The sequence below is a fragment of the Trachypithecus francoisi genome, unplaced genomic scaffold, assembly GCF_009764315.1.
Source record: "Trachypithecus francoisi isolate TF-2019V2 unplaced genomic scaffold, Tfra_2.0 Lachesis_group0, whole genome shotgun sequence".
Taxonomy (NCBI): Eukaryota; Metazoa; Chordata; class Mammalia; order Primates; family Cercopithecidae; genus Trachypithecus; species Trachypithecus francoisi.
In genome coordinates this window covers 2,281,121-2,304,083 of record NW_022681453.1, presented here as the reverse complement: position 1 = coordinate 2,304,083, position 22,963 = coordinate 2,281,121, and the positions used below count along the sequence as shown (strand labels likewise).

At 40.4% G+C, this 22,963-nt stretch overlaps 1 long non-coding RNA gene across 1 annotated transcript in view; it reads left to right on the top strand.

Moving 5' to 3' along the window:
- Nucleotides 1–11,936, top strand: part of LOC117079064 — a 68,070-nt gene extending 56,134 nt beyond the window's left edge. The window contains exons 2-3 of the long non-coding RNA XR_004435256.1: nucleotides 11,002–11,153; nucleotides 11,895–11,936. This is a non-coding gene — a long non-coding RNA (uncharacterized LOC117079064). The remainder of the gene's footprint in view (nucleotides 1–11,001; nucleotides 11,154–11,894) is intronic.
- Nucleotides 11,937–22,963: the final 11,027 nt, after the last annotated feature.

Below are 22,963 nucleotides of genomic sequence, written 5' to 3'. Positions count from 1 at the left end.
CCTCATCAATTCTTTACTCCAGGGAAATCTTCCTGAGAACTGGCTACATTATAGAACCAGACTGGGATCCACTCATCTGGCACAGGAAAACCAGATATCTGCACCAAGTTTTTTGCACAGTAGAAAGAAAGGCATTTATTTGCAGGGTGCCAAGCAGGAGGACCAGGAAGCTAAATGCTCAAATCCTGACCTCCTTGATGACTTGCAAGGAAGAGTTGTTAAAGATAGGAGTAAATCTCAGGATATCAGATGCTACATGCAAAATCGTATATTAGTACATGAAGGTTTTAGCTTTATAAGGGTAGAATATCTTGGAGTTGGGGCCTGGAGGGTGACTTATAGGTCATAGGTAGATTCAGAGATGTTCTGATTTGCAATTGGTTAAGTAAGCAAAGCTTCGTTTAAAAATTTGGAGTCAGGGCCAGGCATGGTGGCTCACGCCTGTAATCCCAGCACTTTGGGAGGTGAGGCAGGCAGATCACAAGGTCAGAAGATCGAGACCATCCTGGCCAACATGGTGAAACCCCGTCTCTACTAAAATACATAAAAAAAATTTAGCTGGGCATGGTGGTGCACACCTGTAGTCCCAGCTACTTGGGAGGCTGAGGCAGGGGAATTGCTTGAACCTGGGAGGCTGAGGTTGCAGTGAATGAGATCGTGCCACTGCACTACAGCCTGGCAACAGAGCGAGACTCCATCTCAAAAAAAAAAAAATGGAATCAGTAGAAAAAAGTGTTAACTTGCTGGGAGAGAGGGGTGACTTTCCCAAAGCCCCTTGAGAGGAAATTTAGAACAAAAAATTATGGTCAAAGTTCAGTCTTCAATTCTCCCCTATCTGAAGTCTGCGTGACAGAGGATCCATTCAGTGGGGGTCCTCAGTGGGTATCTGACTTTCTAAAAGACAACTCAGACACAAATGTTAAGATGTTATCCTTAGTTTCTATAAGGAAAGGGAACATCTCAGAAACTCTAGCTTTCTTGGCTATTGTTTTAAGCTACTATTACCTTCTTGTTTAAGAAGTTACGTATTTACTTCTGAGGCTAGCTCGGTGCCTGGAATTTCCCTTGAAGGGACTCAGAATTTTCCTTTATTTCCATGCTTGGAAGTCTGCAGGCTCCTAAAAGGGGGCCCCTGCTCCACCTCAGCTTCTTTTTGCAATAAGTCCCTTTCTTTTTATCTGTCCCGTAGCTTTTCAGCCTGTGCCAGCTGGTGCTGTTCATTCTGTTGCTCCGTGTCCCTGAATGATGTCTTCTTTGCATTTCTAACATCTCCCTGGTCACCTGTAGTTTATTTTACTCAAGAACTGGTACTTGTTGGTCTTGGCTGGGGGCCCTTACTAGAAGAAAGCATTCAACTACTTATTTGGTGCCTGAGGAATCTTTCTGACTATGTAACAACATAAAATATGTACTCTAGAGCCAGCCTCTCCTGGGTATTGGCATAGTGGGAGTGCCAGACTCTACACCTTGAAATCAAACTCTGGGGAGGCAAGTGCTCTGGGGAGCAACAGATGGAAATAGAAATAATTTATTTCATCAATGATTTCTACCTTCTCTGCCTGGCAGTCTATTCCTATTCTTGAGGTTAGAGAATAGCATCCCATGGGACAGGCCTCATTTCTTATGGCTAAAAGCAAGAACATGGGCCTGGATTAGAACGCTCATTGAATGGAGAATTAACCACGTACTGATGTGTGACCTTGAGCCATCATACTTTTCTTTGTCTCTATATCCTCATCTGAATAATGGGGCAATTCACCTGAAAAATGGAGTAATCATAGTGTGTTAGTCTATTCTTGCACTGCTATAAAGACTAGGTAATTTGAAAGAAAAGAGGTTTAATCAGCCCACAATTCTGCAGCCTATACAGGCTTCTGCTTCTGGGAAGGCCTCAGGAAAGTTATAATCATGGCAGAGGGTGAAGGAGAGGCAGGCATAGTCTTCACACAGACAGAGCGGGGGAAGAGAGAGAAAATGTGGAGATGCTACACACTTTCAAACAGCCAGAACTCGTGAGAACTCAATCATGAGAAAGCATGGGAGAAGTCCACCCCCTTGATTCAATCACCTCACACTAGGACCCTCCTCCAACACTAGGAATTACAATTTGACCATCAGATTTGGGTGGGGACACACAGCCAAACCATATCAGTGCCTTTTTCATAGCTATGTCAGGATTAAATTATAAAGCTCTTAGCACAGAGGCTGACACATATTAAGTATCACAAAGTGTGAAAAATAGCACTTGTTTTTCCCCACAAGCCTCTAAGCCTATCACTGAAAAATTATATTCTATCTCAGGAGTCTGTGAAAAACAAAATATCATTCTAAAAAAAATTGCTTGTGAAGAAGACTCTCCATTTAAAACTCTGGCCCTTTGCTGTCCTGCTTTCCACTAACAACCTGAGTACATCCGGCTATATCTAGCCAAAAATCAATTAGAACCAGTGCTAGAACTCCATTAAACCTACAACACGCAATTCCAATCTAAAGGCTACTGCGTTGTTTTACTTCCACGTGTAAGGTACAGATTTATTATTATTATTAAACTTTAAGTTCTAGGGTACATGTGCATAACATGCAGGTTTGTTACATATGTATACTTGTGCCATGTTGGTGTGCTGCACCCATCAACTCGTCATTTACATCAGCTATAACTCTCAATGCCATCCCTCCCTTCTCCCCTCTCCCCATAATAGGCTGTGGTGTGTGATGTTCCCCTTCCAGAGTCCAAGTGATCTCATTGATCAATTCCCACCTATGAGTGACAATATGCGGTGTTTGGTTTTCTGTTCTTGTGATAGTTTGCCGAGAATGATGGTTTCCAGCTGCATCCATGTCCCTACAAAGGACACAAACTCATCCTTTTTTATGGCTGCATAGTATTCCATGGTGTATATGTGCCACATTGTCTTAATCCCGTCTGTCACTGATGGATATTTGTGTTGATTTCAGTCTTTGCTATTATGAATACTGCCGCAATAAACATACGTGTGCATATGTCTTTATAACAGCATGATTTATAATACTTTGGGTATATACCCAGTAATGGGATGGCTGAGTCATATGGTATTTCTAGTTCTAGATCCTTGAGGAATTGCCACACTGTTTTCCACAATGGTTGAACCAGTTTACAATCCCACCAACAGTGTAAAAGTGTTCCTATTTCTCCACAGCCTCTCCAGCACCTGTTGTTTCCTGACTTTTTAATGATTGCCATTCTAACTGGTGTGAGATGGTATCTCATTGTGGTTTTGATTTGTATTTCTCTGATGGCCAGTGATGACGAGCATTTTTTCATGTGTCTGTTGGCTTTATGAATGTCTTCTTTTGAGAAGTGTCTGTTCATATCCTTTGCCCACTTTTTGATGGGGTTGTTTGTTTTTTTCTCATAAATTTGTTTGAGTTCTTTGTAGGTTCTGGATATTAGCCCTTTGTCAGATGAGTAGATTGCAAAAATTTTCTCCCATTCTGTAGGTTGCCTGTTCACTCTGGTGGTAGTTTCTTTTGCTGTGCAGAAGCTCTTTAGTTTAATTAGATCCCATTTGTGAATTTTGGCTTCTGTTGCCATTGCTTTTGGTGTTTTAGACATGAAGTCCTTGCCCATGCTTATGTCCTGAATGGTACTACCTAGGTTTTCTTCTAGGGTTTTTATGGTATTAGGTCTAACATTTAAGTTTCTAATCCATCTTGAATTAATTTTCGTATAAGGAGTAAGGAAAGGATGCAGTTTCAGCTTTCTACTTATGGCTAGCCAATTTTCCCAGCACCATTTATTAAATAGGGAATCCTTTCCCCATTTCTTGTTTTTGTCAGGTTTCTCAAAGATCAGATGGTTGTAGTCGTGTGGTATTATTTCTGAGGGCTCTGTTCTCTTCCATTGGTCTATATCTCTGTCTTGGTAACAGTACCATGCTGTTTTGGTTACTGTAGCCTTGTAGTATAGTTTGAAGTCAGGTAGCATGATGTCTCCAGCTTTGTTCTTTTGACTTAGGATTGTCTTGGCAATGTGGGCCCTTTTCTAGTTCCATATGAAATTTAAAGCAGTTTTTTCGAATTCTGTGAAGAAAGTCATTGGTAGCTTGATGGGGATGGCATTGAATCTATAAATTACCTTTGGCAGTATGGCCATTTTCACAATATTGAGTCTTCCTATCCATGAGCATGGTATGTTCTTCCATTTGTTTGTGTCCTCTTTTATTTCACTGAGCAGTGGTTTGTAGTTCTCCTTGAAGAGGTCCTTCACATCCCTTGTAAGTTGGATTCCTAGGTATTTTATTCTCTTTGAAGCAATTGTGAATAGAAGTTGATTCATGATTTGGCTCTCTGTTTGTCTGTTACTGGTGTATAATAATGCTTGTGATTTTTGCACATTAATTTTGTATCCTGAGACTTTGCTGAAGTTGCTTATCAGCTTAAGGAGATTTGGGGCTGAGATGATGTGGTTTTCTAAATATACAATCATGTCATCTGCAAACAGGGACAATTTGACCTCTTCTTTTTCAAACTGTATACCCTTTATTTCTTTCTCTTGCCTGACTGCCCTAGCCAGAACTTCCAACACTATGTTGAATAGGAGTGGTGAGAGAGGGCATCCCTGTCTTGTGCCAGTTTTTTCAAAGGGAATGCTTCCAGTTTTTGCCCATTCAGTATGATATTGGCTGTGGGTTTGTCATAAATAGCTCTTATTATTTTGAGATACATTCCATCAATACAGAATTTATTGAGAGTTTTTAGCATGAAGGGCTGTTGAATTTTGTCAAAGGCCTTTTCTGCATCTATTGAGATAATCATGTGGTTCTTGTCTTTGGTTCTGTTTATATGCTGGATTACGTTTATTGATTTGCATATGTTGAACCAGCCTTGCATCCCAGGGATGAAGCCCACTTGATCATAGTGCATAAGCTTTTTGATGTGCTGCTGTATTTGGTTTGCCAGTATTTTACTGAGGATTTCTGCATCGATGTTCATCAGGGATATTGGTCTAAAATTCTCTTTTTTTGTTGTGTCTCTGCCAGGCTTTGGTATGAGAGTGATGTTGGCCTCATAAAATGAGTTAGGGAGGATTCCCTCTTTTTCTATTGATTGGAATAGTTTCAGAAGGAATGGTACCAGCTCCTCCTTGTACCTCTGGTAGAATTCAACTGTGAATCCATCTAGTCCTGGACTTTTTTTGGTGGGTAGGCTATTAATTATTGCCTCAATTACAGAGCCTGCTATTGATCTATTCAGGGATTCAACTTCTTCCTGGTTTAGTCTTGGGAGAGTGTAAGTGTCCAGGAAATCATCCATTTCTTCTAGATTTTCCAGGGGATTTGCGTAGAGGTGTTTATAGTATTCTCTGATGGTAGTTTGTATTTCTGTGGGGTCGGTGGTAATATCCCCTTTATCATTTTTTATTGCATCTATTTGATTCTTCTCTCTTTTCTTCTTTATTAGTCTTGCTAGCGGTCTATCAATTTTGTTGATCTTTTCAAAAAACCAACTGCTGGATTCATTGATTTTTTGGAGGGTTTTTGTGTCTCTATCTCCTTCAGTTCTGCTCTGATCTTCGTTATTTCTTGCCTTCTGCTAGCTTTTGAATGTGTTTGCTCTTGCTTCTCTAGTTCTTTTAATTATGATGTTAGGATGTCAATTTTAGATCTTTCCTGCTTTCTCTTGTGGGCATTTAGTGCTATAAATTTCCCTTGACACACTGCTTTAAATGTGTCCCAGAGATTCTGGTATGTTGTGTCTTTGTTCTCATTAGTTTCAAAGAACATCTTTATTTCTGCCTTCATTTTGTTATGTACCCAGTAGTCATTGAGGAGTAGGTTGTTCAGTTTCCATGTAGTTGAGTTGTAGTTGTTTGATTTTCTTAGTCCTGAGTTCTAGTTTAATTGCACTGTGGTCTGAGAGACAGTTTGTTATAATTTCTGTTCTTTTACATTTGCTGAGGAGTGCTTTACTTCCAACTATGTGGTCAATTTTGGAATAAGTGCAATGTGGTGCTGAGAAGAATGTATATTCTGCTGATTTGGGGTGGAGAGTTCTGTAGATGTCTATTAGGTCCACTTGGTGCAGAGATGAGTTCAATTCCTGGATATCCTTGTTAACTTTCTCTCTCGTTGATCTGTCTAATGTTTACTGCGGGGTGTTGAAGTCTCCCATTATTGTATGGGAGTCTAAGTCTCTTTGTAAGTCTCTAAGGACTTGCTTTATGAATCTGGGTGCTCCTGTATTGGGCGCATATATATTTAGGATGGTTAGCTCTTCCTGTTGAATTGATCCCTTTACCATTATGTAATGGCCTTCTTTGTCTCTTTTGATCTTTGTTGGTGAAGGTCTGTTTTATCAGAGACTAGGATTGCAACCCCTGCCTTATTTTGTTTTCCATTTGCTTGGTAGATCTTCCTCCATCCCTTTATTTTGAGCCTCTGTTTGTCTCTGCATGTGAGATGGGTCTCCTGAATACAACAAACTGATGGATCTTTATCCAATTTGCCAGTCTGTGTCTCTAATTGAACCACTTATTCCATTTATATGTAAGGTTAATATTGTTATGTGTGAACTTGATCCTGTCACTGTGATATTAGCTGGTTTTTTTGCTCATTAGTTGATGCAGTTTCTTCCTAGCATCGATGGTCTTTACATTTTGGCATGTTTTTGCAGTGGCTGGTACTGGTTGTTCCTTTCCATGTTTAGTGCTTCCTTCAGGATCTCGTGTAGGGCAGTCCTGGTGGTGACAAAATCTCTTAGCATTTGCTTGTCTGTAAAAGGATTTTATTTCTCTTTCACTGATGAAACTTAGTTTGGCTGGATATGAAATTCTGGGTTGAAAATTCTTTAAGAATATTGAATATTGGCCCCCACTCTCTTCTGGCTTGTAGAGTTTCTACCAAGAGATCTGCTGTTAGTCTGATGGGCTTCCCTGTGTAGGTAACCCGACTTTTCTCTCTGGCTGCCCTTAACATTTTTTCCTTCATTTCAATTTCGGTGAATCTGACAATTATGTATCTTGGAGTTGCTCTTCTCGAAGAGTATCTTTGTGGCATTCTTTGTATTTCTTGAATTTGAATGTTGGCCTGCCTTACTAGGTTGGGGAAGTTCTCCTGGATGATATCCTGAAGAGTGTTTTCCAACATGGTTCCATTTTCCCCATCACTTTCAGGCACACTAATGAGACGTAGATTTGGTTTTTTCACATAAACCCATATTTCTTGGAGGCTTTGTTCATTTCTTTTTCCTTTTGTTTCTCTAGACTTCGCCTCTCCCTTCATTTCATTCATTTGATCTTCAGTCGTTGATACTCTTTCTTCCAGTTGATCGAGTCAGTTACTGAAGCTTGTGCATTTGTCACATATTTCTCATGTCATGGTTTTTATCTCTGTCAGTTCACTTATGGCGTTCTCTGCATTGATTATTCTAGTTATCCATTCTTCCATTCTTTTTTCAAGATTTTTAGCTTCTTTGCGCTGGGTACATAGTTCCTCCTTTAGCTCTGAGAAGTTTGATCAACTGAAGCCTTCTCCTCTCAACTCGTCAAAGTCATTCTCCATCCAGCTTTGATCCATTGCCAGCAATGAGCTGCATTCCTTTGGAGGGGGAGATGCACTCTGATTTTTTGAATTTCCAGCTTTTCTGCCCTACTTTTTCCCCATCTTTGTGGTTTTATCTGCCTTTGGTCTTTGATGCTGGTGATGTACTGATGGGGTTTTGGGGTGTGTGTCCTTTCTGTGTGTTAGTTTTCCTTCTAAAAGTCAGGATCCTCAGCTGTAGGTCTGTTGGAGATTTCTTGAGGTCCACTCCAGACCCTGTTTACCTGGCTGTCAGCAGCAGAGGCTGCAGAAGATAGAATATTGCTGAACAGCGAGTGCTGCTGTCTGATTCTTGCTCTGGAAGTTTCATCTCAGGGGTATACCCTGCCATGTGAGTTGTAAGGTGTCGGTCTGCACCTAGTGGGGGATGTCTCCCAGTTAGGCTACTCATGGGTCAGGGACCCAGTTGAGCAGGCAGTCTGTCCATTTTCAGATCTCAGCCTCCGTGCTGGGAGATCCACAGCACTCTTCAAAGCTGTCAGACAGCTGTCAGACTCCACCTCTAGGTGGAGACAGAGACAGGCAGGCCTCCTTGAGCTGCGGTGTGCTCCACCCAGTTGGAGCTTCCCTGAGGCTTTGTTTACCTACTTAAGCCTCAGCAATGGTGGGTGCCCCTCATTGCAGCCTTGCAGTTAGATCTCAAAATGCTGTGCTAGCAATGAGGGAGGCTCCTTGGGTGTGGGATCCTCTGGGCCAGGTGTGGGATATAATCTCCTGGTGTGCCGTTTGCTAAGACCCTTGGTAAAGCACAGTATTAGGGTGGGAGTTACCCGATTTTCCAGGTGTCGTGTGTCTCAGTTTCCCTTGGCTAGGAAAAGGGATTCCCTTGCCCCTTGTGCTTCCCAGGTGAGGTGATGCCTCACCCTGCTTCAGCTCTCGCTGGTCGGGCTGCACCAGCTGACCAGTACTGACTGTCCGGCACTCCCCAGTGAGATGAACCCAGTACCTCAGTAGAAAATGCAGAAATCACCCATCTTCTCTGTTGCTCATGCTGGGAGCTGGAGGCTGGAGCTATTCCTATTTGGCCATCTTGCTCCCGACCCCAGGTACAGATATTCTTAAGAACTTTCTTTCAATGACAGAAGAAGATTTCAGTGACCATGACATTTTCATTCCTTTAAAAAAAAAACAACAAATAAGAATATGTTATTGAATCTAATGATATTTTTTCTGAATTTGTATGTATTTATTTGCAATTACACATGTAATACTTCTTTTTTTCCCCTTTTTTAGAGATGGGGGCTTGCTATTTTCCTCAGTTTGGTCTTGAACTCCTGACCTCAAGCAATCCTCCTTCCTTGGCCTCCCAAAGTGCTGGCAGTAGAGGCATAAGCAACCATACGCAGCCGACGTATAGTACTTTAATACATTCTGCTAAAACAATTCAAGCAATGTAAGTAAAATGAAAATGGTGTTAACCAAAAAAGTGACTTAGGCAGAAGTCTCAATCAATAGAGGTTTATTGACCCCAAAATTTGAGGATGTGCCCAGGAAAAACACAGTCATAGAAGCATCTGTGACCTATACTTTCCAAAGAGGGTTTTGGGAACTCAGTATTTAAAGAAGAAGGGGAAAAAAGGAAGAAAACGTTGGGGGGTAAACAGTGAGGCAAATGGTTATGTTCCTGGAGGCTCTAATTACTGCTCCATAAGTCTGCATCTTATATAAGGCAATGTAAACATGTGAAAAGAGAGAGGAGAGGAAAAAGTCAATTATCTCACCTCAGGGCAAGAGAGGGATAATTCCTGGACTTGTCCTTATGCTGTATCTGTGAAAATAAGCCTGTAATCAACATTGTCAGTGAGACATTTAACACAACTTGGCTGAGCGTGGTGGCTCATGCCTGTAATCCCAACACTTTCGGAAGCATAGGTGGGCAGTATCACTTGAGGTCAGGAGTTCAAGACCAGCCTGGCCAACATGGTAAAACCCCATCGCTACTAAAAATACAATAAAAAAAAAATTAGCTGGGCATGGTGGTGCATGCCTCTAACCCCAACTACTCGGGAGGCTGAGGCAGGAGAATCGCTTGAACCTGGGAGGCAGAGGTTGCAGTAAGCCAAGATCGCACCACTGCACTCCAATCCGGGTGACAGAGTGAGACTCCATCTCAAATAAAAAAAAAAAAAAAGAAACTTAATACAACTTGGTTTCAGGGCTGGTTTATAGGGGGAATGTGTATCCTGAAAGACTTAGGGGCTCACAGGGAACTTTTTTGTGAGCAATTTATGAGGAGGCCATCTGAGGAGGTATATGACCTTCTATTACCATGGAAACTTGGTTTATGTGTAAGGCTGTGTCACAGGGTTGTGAAATTACCGCTATCTGTCTGGAAAAAAAAAGAAAAGTACTATTGTATAACTCAGTTCCCAAGCTTAACTTTCCCCTTAGCATAGTGAGTTTGAGGTCTTGAGGTATTATTTTCTTTCACAGTGGCAAAGTCCCTTTGAAAGCTGAAGCCAGCTGGACTTCCTGGGTCAAGTGGGGACTTGGAGAACTTTTCTATCTAGCTAGAGGATTGCAAACACACCAATCAGTGCTCTGTGTCTAGCTAAAGGATTGTAAATGCAGCAATCAGCACTTTGTAAAAATGCACCAGTCCGCACTCTGTGTCTAGCTGAAGGATTGTAAATGCACCAATCAGCACTCTGTAAAATGGACCCATCAGTACTCTGTAAAATGGACTAATCAGCAGGACGTGGGCAGGGCCAAATAAGGGAATAAAAGCTGGCCACCCGAGTCAGCAGCGGCAACCCACTTGGGTCCCCTTCCATGCTGTGGAAGATTTGTTCATTCACTCTTCACAATAAATCTTGCTGCTGCTCACTCTTTGGGTCCGCACCACCTTTGAGAGCTGTAACACTCACCACGAAGGTCCAGCAGCTTCATTCTTGAAGTCAGTGAGACCATGAACCCACCGGAAGGAAGAAACTCCGGACATACTGAACATCTGAAGGAACAAACTCTGGACACACCATTTTTAAGAGCTGTAACATTCACCACAAAGGTCCACAGCTTCATTCTTGAATGAAGTCAGAACAAGAACCCATGAGAAGGAATGAATTCCAGATACACCTTTAATAACACTCCTTTCTGAATTTCCCTCACCCACACCTTTCCATATTTCCCCCACTCACCTGGCCTTCCTTCCACACCCAAATTCACTGCCTCCCAGGGAAAACCACTACTGTCAGCTTGCTATGTAGTTTTCCAGATTCTGTTCCCCACAAGACACTAAGAGATGATTTTCTAAATGTGGGTTGGACTTAATGATTCACTTTTAACCAATAGATTAGGGCAAAAGTAGGGGCAACTCGCTTCTAAAAATTACATTAAAAGAGACTCTGGATCTCTCTCTCTCTCTCTCTCTCTCTCTCTCTCTCCCTCCCTCCCCCCCTTTCTCTCTTTGAACCTTTGTTCTAAGGGATGCAAGCTGCCATATTGTGAACAGCTCTAAGGAGAATCCATGTGGCAAGCAGTGGATATCTCTGGGCAACAGCCAGTTTGAATTTCAGGCCTGAAAACATCCACAAGAGAGATGGAAGCTGTCCATGACCCTTGAGCCTTAAGAAGGTGGTAAGTACAGCCAACACCTTGATTATGGCCTCCTACTTTAAACTAGGGCCAGGCATAGTAGCTCACTCCTGTAATCCCAGCACTTTGGGAGGCCATGGCAAGAGGATCACTTGAGGCTGGAAGTTCAAGACCAGCCTACATAACAGAGCGACACTCTATATCTATAAAAATTTAAAAAATTAGCTGAGCATGGTGGCACATGCCTGTAGTCCTGTAAATTAATAGCAGATTAGTTGTTTGCCACATGCAGGGTCCAGTTAATGAGTTCTGGTACCAAAAAAAAGGTGAACTTATTCTGAAGCTAGCTTGGGGAAGGGACACAAAGTGTCCTGCCTTTGAATGTGCTGCTTCACCTTTGAAACAGAAGTGGATACTTTTAGGTAAGGCGGAATGTGAGCAAGGGCAAGGGGTCCCCCTGCTTGCTTGGTGCCTTATCTCCTGGCCAAGGGGGCATGCTTTTGATGTGTCCTCCTGGTGGATAGAAGTCCAGAGGCCACCTCTTAGAGGTGAAACTTCCATAAATTGTCAACTCTCAAGGAGAGATCTGTCTTGGTGGACATAGTTAGAAGAACTGGACCTGCGGGAAATGTCTGTTAAGGGGGAGGTGGAAGGTTGTATTTGCATTTCTCAAAGGCTAAGTAGGAAATAGGCAACAGTGGGAAAGGGGAGAGGGGAAGAGAAGAGTGGATAATAAAAAGTAATAGTCATCCCCCTCCCTCCGCTTTTTTTTTTTTTTTTTAGAAAAAATGGGAGCACTCAGTTATAGTCCTAGCTACTTCGGAGGCTGAGGCAGGAAGACTGCTTGAGTCTATGAGGTTGAGACTGCTGAGAGCTGTAATCATGCCACTGCACTCCAGACTGGGCAACAGAGTGAAATCCAGTATCAAAAAAAGAAAAGACAGGAAAAGAGACTCTAAGCTGTGCCTGATTCTTAGACACAAACTAGAGACAATGAATGTATGTCTTCTTAAACTGGTAAATTTTGACATAATTTGTTATGCATTTCTATGTTAGTGTCAGTGAATCTGTACAGTTCTGAAGCAACCTCAATTCTTGCCTCCTGAGAAGACAAAATTTGATGAGGGCCATAAGAAAGAGTGAGAGACAGAGGCAAGTTTTAGAGCAGGAGTGAAAGTTTATTAAAAAACTTTAGAGCAGGAATGAAAGAAAATAAAGTACACTTGGAAGAGGGCCAAGTGAGTGACTTGAGAGATCAAGTGTGTGGTTTGACCTTTGACTTGGGGTCTTATACGTTGGCATTGCACTTGTTCAGTGACATGCCAGCATTTGGGAGGGACTGCATGCACAGTGTATATACTGGAGTGGTATGCGTGCTCACTTGAGGCATTCTTACCTTACCAGTCCAATGCTCCTAGGTCATATGTCAGTTCAAATTCACCATTTTGTCTCTTATTGTGCATGCTTGAGTCCACTTGTACAAATCCAGAGATCTTATCAGGAAACTGCTGATCACCAGTTTTCAGGTGTTTTTATTTTTGGGAGAGTGCCTCTTCCTGGTGCTGCCTGTGACCAATTTTTATTTTAGAGAGATAATTAACAATTGCCTAACCATCACTTGATGGTCACCTGATACTCCTGTTTGGGGGTGAGAGCCTCTCGTGCCCTGCTCATGTCTTCCTGACTTCCTGCTGTAACATTTTCCCCCTCAAAGGTTCAAGACCCCAATTCTTTGGGTAAAATGGACAAAGGTCAGTCTTCTGTAACTGTTTCCTGCTGACAGAGGGGGAGTGGTGGTTGTTTTGTGGGTCTTGGCCTCTTGCTAGCTGACAGGGCAGGGTGGCACCATGGGTTGGTGCCAGCCAGGTCCAAGGGAGACAAGGGCAGGACTTCACCTCTGTCATGTCTCACTAATGGCGTCCCCTGTAGGAGGATAAGTCACAAATATTGACAGGACAGTATCCCTCACTGAGTATCATCTGGAGCTTGGTGGCTTGAAGGTGAGAGGAGATAGAAATATGCTCCAAATTTTATTTATGGGAGTATATTTACTCATTGTTAAAAGCTGTAAATAGCTTAAGAAAAGTTTTCTTGATTCTGAAAAACAAAGGACCTGCAATGTTCTAAGCAAAAATCCTTAAAAGGATGGTTTTAGTTTTATACTAGTTCAGTCTGTGCAGTTATTAACTTCTGTTCTGCTTGATATTCATGAATATTTCACTCTCCATGAGAGTCCTGGAAGGTTTTATCTCTATTCTAGTGTCACAATCTCCAGGGTTATCAGAAAACTGCATTTAAAAGCATCTGTTAGAGGTCTATAGCTGATTATAAAACCACCTTTTAAAGAGGAAGAAAACAAGACAACAATTGTCTATGGATGACAAAATGTCTTAGGGCAGCCACAGTTAAAGACACAATGGACAAAAACATTTGTTACCTTTTCGGCACACAATAATTTAACATAATTACAATTATTACTGATAATGTATACTAAGTCATATCAGAGCTATAGGAATTTCACCCAATTTTAGAACCAATTCATACCAATCACACATTTATACAAATACTCAAAAAAAGCAAAGTTTGCCTTTGTTTTTGTGTACTACTGATGTCAAGCCTAGTTCTTAATAAAACGTTATAGATAAATCTATTCAGTCTTAATTAGTTTGACCATAAAGTAAGATTCTCAGAAATCTTTTATAATTTATTACATTTTTTAAGAACATATTAATTATTTAATAAAACTCTATTATGCTTCTATTCAACTGTTCAATGTATGGATAAACTAAAAAATATCCCCTTAATTTTAGCCATTGTGTTTACATGTAGAATTTCATTCACAAGAATAATCTTTCACAAAACCTCCACAACTTGCTTAAACATTCAGCTTTATGCTATTCAACTTAAAACAATCCTTTAACGCTCTAAACTAGACAAAAATAACCCACATTTCCTTCCCTTCATAAACTCTTTTACCAAAAGTACCTTCTACTTTCCTTACACTCCTTGTATGTAAATCTATCTTTTCAATAGTCTCAAATACATGTTACCTGTTAATTCTTAGCAACTTTTACATTTGGTGAAAAACCTGGTAAGTAAGTGATTCTAATTATGAACTAGGTGTGGAGCCTAGGATATCAAATAGAAGTGCAGCTAAGGTCTGAATCTTTTCAGTGTAGCTAGGGGACATGCCTAACTCTGTATATACCTAGCTTTAAAGTAAATAAGTTGTACAATTAGAAGTCATAGTAGCAGTTTATGACCCTAAAGTATTTAATAGACCTAATACCCTTTAAAACTGTACATTTTTTAGCCGGGCGCGGTGGCTCAAGCCTGTAATTCCACCACTTTGGGAGGCTGAGACGGACGGATCACGAGGTCAGGAGATCGAGACCATCCTGGCTAACATGGTGAAACCCCGTCTCTACTAAAAATACAATCTCTACTAAAAATACAAAAAAAAAAAACTAGCCGGGCGAGGTGGCGGGCGCCTGTAGTCCCAGCTACTCCGGAGGCTGAGGCAGGAGAATGGCATAAACCCGGGAGGCGGAGCTTGCAGTGAGCTGAGATCCCGCCACTGCACTCCAGCTTGGGCGACAGAGCAAGACTCCGTCTCAAAAAAAAAAAACTGTACATTTTTATAAATTCCCTTTCATGAATCTTTTCCTGACTTACACAAACCATCTATGACATGCTTGGACTTTCTGACCTGTTCTAAACATCCCTCTTTTTAAACAACCAGTCATTTTACTTTAGAAGAAGAATTTACTATACAAGATCCTTTCTCATATAAAATATCTTTTCTTTATAATGTTCCTTGACGAAAATACCTCTTCATCTTTATAACCTTCAAGTTAAGACAAAAGTCATTTTTCTTCTGTTAGGAAGCTATGGTTTATACTGCACGTTGCTGTGTGATTCCTGTAAAGGAGGAGAAGATAAGGAGTTTATCTACATACTGTAAAAGTTATGATCCCCTCGAGAAGAGAATGCTTGGTTAAATTTTTTTCTAAAGCTTGTCTGAATAAGTGTGGGTTATTTCTAAACTCCTGAGTTAAGACCATCGGGTTAAAGTTATTGCTTAAAGATTTAAGTAGCTTTCCCAGGAGAAACAGGTGTATTTGAGGAAAAGATGAATTTAGATTTTGGGTAAATATTAAGCAGACACCCATCTCAGAAAGCATATTTTTGTCCAAAAGGGGTATGAGTTATTTATTTTGGAGGTAAAGGGTGCCATTTGCCCCCATTAACTGGAAGGATTTAGAGAGTTGCTTAGAGAAGGAGATTCACACAGAGTAGGTAGCTCTTGAACCCAAAAGGAAAATTTATAATTTTGTTTGCCCCCTCAAGAGTTGCCTTTGGCCCTTTCCTGTTGATGGCCATGTCCAGGTTGGGTGCCAGCCAGAACAGAGAGATGCCTCAGCTCAAGGTCATCAGGTGTTGGGACTCTATCCATGGGAGCCCTCAGCTGTCAGGTTAGTCCCATTTCCAGCTTGTGGTAAAGGGGGCAAGCTGTGCAGGGCATTTTCCCATTTATCCCATTGGGGTAGTTTGCCTTCCACTGGCCTGGCTTCCTGCACCAATGGCGGTTACTTGAAGGAGTGTCCTTATAGCAACCTGGAGTGAGCTGGAGAGCTTGTAAAGTAGCCAATAATTGAGCCTTCCTCTTGTTCCTTCTTTTCCTTAGCCCTGTTCTCCTTATTCTGCTCTCAGTTATAAAAATGGAGGAGGCTAATTTGAGGATTTTCTGCATAAGGGCACTGGGTTCTAAGACTGACTTTTGTAATTTTCTCCCAGTTTATTTTTAGGCCAAAGAGTATTACAACAAAAAATGTAGTTTTTTATTGTTGCTGTTTTAAGGTTTGGGGGAATCAAATTTTTCTTAGTTTTTTTTTTGGAATGCATCCAAGAGGTGTATCCTGTGGTGTGGAGACACCATCACCCATCCATGAAGATAGGACAAAGGAGAAAAACAAGGAAAAGGAAAAAGAAGGTGTTTCTTCTTACTTTCCTGTTATCCTGAGTAAGGTATCCCCCAGTCATCTTTAGGGTTCCAGAATAAACCTGTCTTACCATGTACACTTAACCTTAGTCTCATCTCGTCACAATTACCCACTTGAGAACTGAGGAGATACCAGAGTGAACCGTGGGCCTCCTGTTCATCTGTGGGGTTCTAGAATGAACTGGTTTTTCTGTATAGCTTCAATCGTGCCATCATCTCTGTTCTAATGGTAATCTGTTCGCCTGTGACCAACCTCCATCTCTATCCTATGGGTCTCTTGCACCTGCAGCCTTGGGCTGCCTTATATCCTTGTCTCCATGACTTAGAGTGACTCTCACTCAGAGCATTCTAGCAACAAAATGATTATGTCTTTTCTCAAATTTCCATTTCCCATGTTTTTTAAGTAGAGGAGAAGCTAATTTTTTTAGCTAACTGCCACAAGGAGGCCGAACTTCCCTCCCTTCAAATATAACCTTGAGGGTCTTGATGCATGTTGATAAGGATGTGGAAGTGATTAGAGAAATTGAGCCTAGAGGAGGAAGTGAGAGAAATACCATGGTAGGCTTTCCATGCAAAAACAACAGCCCTTGGATTTAAGAGGGCAACATTTATTTGCCCTTTGACATAAAGGCATAATCTCTGGAGAACATGGGGCTTGGAGTAAGAATTCACAAATAGCAAAGGAAGAATTATCCTATCTATCAAAAAGGTGCTAACTCCAAAAAAGTAAGTAGGTGGGGTCCTTGGAGGGCCACAGAGTGAGACCCTATGCAGGTGGACAAACTCCATTCAAAGCTACAGGAAAAACTGGGCCTGGGGCATAACAGGGATGAAAAGTGTATGGTAAGACATAAGGAGCTGGGAGAGCTAGAATTCCAATTAGTGTCTGTCCTGGCAATGTGCCAGCAGACAGGGGCAAGGAGCCCATTTCTTTACTGCTATGCAAATGCAGCAAGAGCTGTGTGTGCCTGAAAAAAAGCAGAGAAAAGGCAGACTTGCTTGTGAGGTGGATGGTCTAGTGAGTGCACAAGGCTATTTCAGAATATACACAGAGAAAACAGGAGAGTAGGTGGTGCAGTTTCTTGGGAAAGAGAAAATTTTACTTGAAAAAGCAGAGGAAACCCCAGATGTTGCGTGATTTTAGCCTTTAGCCCTACCACTCTTGCAAGCCTCCTGTCCAGGAGGGGCACTAGTGTCTTGGGTCTATTTGGTACAGGCTCTAAGGTCCTTCCCACCCCATAAGCCACCCATCAGAGTGAATTGAGAGATTGATTAGGGGTAGCAGAGTCACTCTGGCTGGAAGGAATTGTTCTGGAGGTTGGTTAGTAAGCAGGAGAGTGAAAGGGAGAAGAGTATCATGTATGGGGGTTGAGTGCCTCCAGTTGAAGAAGGCGAGGTGTTGAGCTGTCTTACCACTGGGGAATGGGAATGTATCTGAGTCATGCAGCACTAAAGTATGTTAGCAGTGGAAGATATTTGTGTCACATGATGCCGAAGTATGATAGTGGCAATGAATCTGTATGAGTCTGCAGCAACCTCAATTCTTGCATCCTCAGGAGAAAGAATTCAACCAAGACACATAAGGCAGAGTGAGAGACTGAGGCAAGTTTTACATACATCTGGAGTGAAAGTTATCAAAAAATTTTAGACTAGGAATGAAAGGAACTAAAGTACACTTGGAAGAGGGCCAAGTGGGCAACTTGAGAGATCAAGTGCATGGTTTCACCTTTGACTTGGGGTTTTATACATCAGCATGCTTCTTGGGGGGTTACATCCCTTTTCCCCTGATTCTTCCCATGGCCTGAGCTGTCTGTAAGCACAGTGGTCTGCCAGCACTTGGGTGGGAACACACACTCTGTGTTTACTGGAGTTGTATGCATGCTTACTTAGGCATTCTTCCCTTACCAGTCTGATGTTCTTCAGTCATATACCAGTTAAACTCCACCATTTTGTCACTTAGTGTGCATGCTTGAGCCCACCTGCCCACCTCCAGAGATCTTATTGGGAGGCTGCTGATCACCAATTTTCAGGTGTTTATATTTATTGGGAGACTGCCTTTCCCTGGTGCTGGCTGTGACCAATTATTATTTTAGAGAGACAATTAACAACTGCCTGACCATCACCTGATGATCACCTAACATTCCTGGTTCAGGGAGAGAGAGCTGTTTACTGGTAAGGGCCCTCTGAAGAGTCCTGAGGCAGCATAGGGTATCACATGGTGAGGGAACTAAGTATACCAATGTACTAGCTCAGGTCTCTCTTCCTGTTCTTATTAATCCACCAGTTCCCCTTCCCTTATGTAACCCATTAATCCATCAATGGATGAAGCTATTCATGAGGGCTCTGCCCGAATCACTTCTGAGAGGCCCCACCTTACAATGCTGCCATATTAGAGATTATATTTCAATATGAGTTTTGGAGGCTACAAATATTCAAACCATAACGCTACGTCAGGAAGATTCCTTGTCCCTGAGAATCGTAAAGAAAATGCTAACTTCCCTCATCAAAAATGAGAAAACACAATTTATTCTCTGGAATGATTCTGCTATGATAGAAAGTCCATCTCAGGTATAACTGTATAGCTGCAATTTTTACCATGTAAATTCATGCATTTATTTATTTTAAGCTTTAAATTTGTTTAAAAATTGTAATGTATGATAGATATTTACATATATAAGTAATATGCATAGTTCCCCGAAGACTTTATTAAGAATATAATGGAAGAATTAAGATTTTGGCTGGGTACAGTGGCTCATGCCTGTAATCCCAGCACTTTGGAAGGCCAGCGTGGGATTATCACTTGAGGCCAGGAGTTCAAGACGAGCCTGAACAACATAGAAAAACCCTGTCTTCACAATTTTCTTTTTAATTAGCTGGGCATGGTGGCACATGCTTATAGTTCCAGCTACTCAGAAGACTGAGGTGGAAGGATTGCTTGAGTCCAGGAGTTAGAAGCTACAGTGAGTAATGATCACACCACTGCACTCCAGCCTGGTGACAGAATGAGACCCTGTTTCTAAAAAAAAAAAAGAAAAGAAAAGAAAAAAGAAAAAAAATTTAAAATCTTCAAATTTTTTGACTTCCAAAGCCTAAGATAATTTATTGTTCTGTTCATCTTAAAAATGAAAAAGTAGTAGAACAATAAATTAGAAAACCTTAGTGACAACTGACAGTGAATTGATGATGGGATCTGAAAGTTGTATTTCTCTAAGAATAAATATGTTGGGGATTCAAACATTCTCATTACTGCTGCCAGTTATGCTGTTACTGACCAAAGTTACTTCAAGTGGCTACTCTTTCTCAAGTGGAGCTAATAGTTACTTCAAATGGCTAATCTTTCTCAAGTGAAGCAAAGCATTTGCTTCCAAATTACATACTTCACCTGGTCTGTTTTGCTTACATTAAATTCAGTAGCTAACCTCTGTGTGTTCATTCACAAAATACTTCAAGTTTATATGACATATGACTATCACATCTTGAGTCTACCAGAGAGTCTAAATTTCCATCTGAAAAAGTAGCAAAATAGCTCTAAGCAAACATTTCTTCCTTAAAACTCAATATTCCATTTTATTTTGTTTTTGTTACATCTCACCTTCTAGACAGCAATTTTATGCCTCACAGTCTTGATTTCATCAAGAAATATTGTTGGAGATGGAGTGGAAAGTATTTCCTATTTGTTACTCATTCTTCTAGTCTTGAACTAGTTTTTCTTCTGACTCTTTATAGACAGATATCATGTGTACAATATAGTAATGAAAATAGAAATCTGGATTTCAACCTGCTTTGTCTCTTTGGCTCCCTCTTTTCTAGGAACTGATCCTTTTCTCCACTTGTCCTCTTTCCTCTGTCTTACTCTACAATGGACTGAGTGTTTATGTCCCCCAACCCTTTAAATTCATATGTTGTGAAATCCTAACCCCTAATGTGATGGTATTAGGAGGTGGGCCCTTTAAAAGGTAATAAGGTCGTGAGAGTTGAGTCCTCATAAGTGAGATTAGTGCCCTTATAAAAAAGGAACCCAGAGAGCTCTCTTACCCTCTTTCCACCATGAAGTAACCAGTCTACAAACTGGAAGAGGGCCCTCACCAGGATCTGACCATGGTGGTACCCTGATATCAAACTTCCAGCCTCCACAACTGTGAAAAATAAATTTTTGCTGTTTATAATCCACTCAGTCTATGGTGCTTTGTTATGGTAGCCCAAACTAAGGTACTCCCTTATGCTTGACCTCATGACATGACTTTATCACAGTAGAAATACCCCTGATTTAACCAGTTTACCCTACTTCTTGGCCACAGTAATATACTCAGGGAATCTGAATCAAAGGTGGGACAACCAGCATCCCTCTGCAGGCATGTGGAATTTAGAGCAAGAAATTCTGGGCTTATTCTTTCTGGTTTTGAAAGAAAGGAGATAGAAACTCAGAAGATACAGTAAATATTTTCCAGCTTGTGAAAAGTAGGCCAACCCAGAGAGGAGAAAAAAGCCAATTCAGAAAGAGAAGCAGAATTGAAAGCTGGGGAAGAAAGACTTCTTGCCTAGCTGTACCCTGCTCTTGGACCATTTGAATCACCACTGCTTTCTTATGATACTTACCTTTTTTGTTTGTTTGCTTGTTTTAGCTAGTTAGAGATAGTTTCTATTACTCATAACACAATAAAAATGTTAACTAATATAATATTTTCATCAATAAATTTTGGGATGAATTTATCCTACTTTAATTGTTTTGTTAGGCATTTGTTATAATGGTCAAGAAAGCAATTTCCTCAGGGAATTTTTCTTCTGTTTTTCCACCCCAGATATAAATTTTAAGTACATGTCTCTTTATTTCTCACTAGAGTCAGTATTACATATCTTTTTGTAAATGAAATACAAGGGATTTGCAGCAAAATATGAAAAGCCTGCAATGATCTAGTATAGTATCTAAATAAAACTTCCTTTCAAGACAAAACTCCTCAAAGAGGACAAACTTGTGGGGATAGAATTCAAATTTAAGAGGGCACAGATCATAAAGCCAAAGAACAAGAATACCTAGATTAAATGTGGGTGGAGGTAGGAAGGGACAGTCAGAATATTTCAGAATGTAAGCTACCATAATCTTGATAGCTTTGAAAAACATCCAAAAAAGAAAGCTCTAAAATGGTAAGGTTTGAACAGAAAGTTATCTAAGTGTGGGTAGAAAGTTAAATGATAAAATATTATCCAAAACTACATCTCCTTTATAAAAAAGCTCAGGAAAACTTTGACATAAACATTGAGCTACAGAAAAGATAGAGATCAAATTCCATTAAAGTATAAGGAAAGAGAGAATACTATTCCTACAGATAATAAAACATGCCAAAAACATTCTCATACAGCAGATGAAAATTATAGTCTAATATTTGAAAACTAGCTAGGAGACACAAAAAATGATATAAGAAATGAAAGAACAAATAAGTCAGAATTTGAGGTGATAGAACTAAGAAGATAATTTTAAAAATTATTAAGAAACAGAACAAATAAAAGTATAACTAGAAAAAATACAAGATAATATCTCAAGAGAAATACAAGTAAAAAGAAAAATTTTAAGGATTTAAAAGAGAGAGAGAGAGAAAAAGGATTAAAAAAAGACACACAAGGAAGATCCCACATACATATAAAAGGCATATCTAAGGAAAATTTTAGCAATAAAATACTGAAATCTATCATTTGAGAAGCCAAAATAAAATGAGAATTGAAACTAAACATTGAGAGGACACTCAGTTTATCGGATAAAATTGGCTTGGAATGATCATCACTGAGATGTAGTCTAGTGAAATTATTGCACTTTAAAGGAAATAAAATAAAGATTATTTAGAAAATCCAGAATAAAAATACCAAATCATTCATACAGGAAACAAAGTCATATTATCTTCAAACTTTTCAATCTTAAAATTTTACGCTTGAAGAAAATTGAGTAACATAATGCAAAGAAGAAATATGAAGCAATGATTTTACATCTAAACAAGCTGTTATCAGCAGGCAAGAACTCAGGGAATACTACTCTTTATGAATCTACAGGAGAGGGGATTCAGACAAAATACATGGGGAGGCATTGACAAAATGAGTCATGTTGAGCACTGATTATAATTTCTAGCAAAACTAAGACAATGAGAGATATAAAGAAGATAATGTGGTACATAATGGCGGAATGCTCTGACAGTGTGGATATGGTACAACTGTAAAAATGTGTAAGAATGGGAAGAGCATATGCAGAAGAATTTTTAACTCTTTTCAGTAATTGTATTGATGGTAATGTTGATATTGCTATTGGCTCTTACTGACTAAAGATGGAGCAACTTGAGCATCACTGAATATAAAAACAATGGGTCAAAGCATAGCAAATGTACTTAAACCCATGATTTCATCCTGATTTAAAAAAAACTAATTGTTCATTATGATGGTTAATTTTATGTGTGTTAACTTGACTGGGTAAGTTGATAGCTTTTCTTTCAAGGTGTGTCTTTGAGGAGGGTTTTGTAAGAGAGTAGTATTTGAATCAGTAGACTGAGTAAAACAGATCTGCCCTCACTAGTGTGGGCTAGCATTATCCAATTAGGCAGAGGAAAAGTGAATTTGCTCTCTATTCTTGAGCTGAGATATTTACCTTCTCTTGCCCTCAGACACTGGAGCTCCTGGCTCTGGGGTCTTTGGACTCCAGGATTTGCATCAGCATCTCCTGACTCCCAAGTCTTTGGGCCTTTGACCTTGGACTGAGAGTTATGCCATTGACTACCCTGCTTCTTAAGTCTTCAGATGCAGACTGAATTACACCACTGGCTTTCCTTGTTCTTCAGCTTGCAGGTAGCATACTGAGGGACTTCTTGGCCTC